Source organism: Penaeus monodon, chromosome 29, assembly GCF_015228065.2.
Source record: "Penaeus monodon isolate SGIC_2016 chromosome 29, NSTDA_Pmon_1, whole genome shotgun sequence".
Classification (NCBI taxonomy): domain Eukaryota; kingdom Metazoa; phylum Arthropoda; class Malacostraca; order Decapoda; family Penaeidae; genus Penaeus; species Penaeus monodon.
In genome coordinates this window covers 11692868-11694012 of record NC_051414.1, presented here as the reverse complement: position 1 = coordinate 11694012, position 1145 = coordinate 11692868, and positions in this window count along the sequence as shown.

Genomic DNA, 1145 nt, shown 5'->3' with positions numbered 1-1145 from the left:
AATGGCGCCCACTGATGTTAATTAAATAAGTAGAGTAAATGTGCTTGCATAGAAGCAGACTGGAATCACGTCGGTATCCATAATTATATATTTTTTTTACTCGATACATTCAACGATAGAGTTGCAAGCATTCACTTTTCTTCGTCATTGTGTTATATTATTCTTTTGCACACATTTCATTAATTTCCACCATTAGCTAGGTACAGTGGCACAGATGAACCAGTATTATGAACAATAATTATAAAAGTTACTGAACCAAGAACTTGTTCGTACTCTGCACTTGTGATTCAATAACACGAGAGTTATTCAATACTAGTTATTGAAGCAGGGGGCCGCAGACCTGGGGTTGACTGATCCCCGTGATATTGCTATGTACGAGACCAACAACGAGACCTGCGGGCGGAGCGCAGAGAGCGGAAGGATAGCGAACGCGATTTTGCGGCCCCCAAGCGATGCGGGAGACGAGATTCAGATGGGGGCTCAATATTAAGTATAAGATATACGGCGCTGACCAGGTCGAAGCTCATACTTAAAAGGGTCGCAGCTGATCATGGGTGGAGCGAGAAAACGATATTTCTACAGCTCGTCACCCACCTCCAGGGCCACAACCTGGATTTTTATCATCGCACCAAAATGGAAGATAAATTGACATATATGAATTAAAGAAGGCTTTGCTGAGTGCTTACGCTATTAGCCTCGAGCAGGCTCGTTGCAGGTTCCAGGAACTCGCCTTGGCGAGTGGGAGACTTGCTTCTCGGAGGTCACATGGGAGCAGCCAAACATCTCGCCCGAGTACAAACCTGGAAAGGGAGCTGAAGTTTCAAGACTCGCCCGTTCCTGTAACAACGGAGAAGGGACGCAATACTGCCGCACCCTTACATCCACTTCCTGTGATTTCAGAACCATTCTCTCGGGTGGCTGTCGACATTGTGGGTCCCATTACACCTCGCGCTGACGATAAACCGAAGTACATCCTTACAATTGTAGATTTTGCAAAAAGATGGCCAGCTGTTGTCCTGAAGAACACAGAGGCTGCCATGGTTGCAGAAGCTCTCCTTGATGTGTTCTGCAGAAGTGGCATACCCAGGGAAGCACGGAGCACACAGTTTACATCAGGCATGATGGAAGATACTGTGTTGATATTT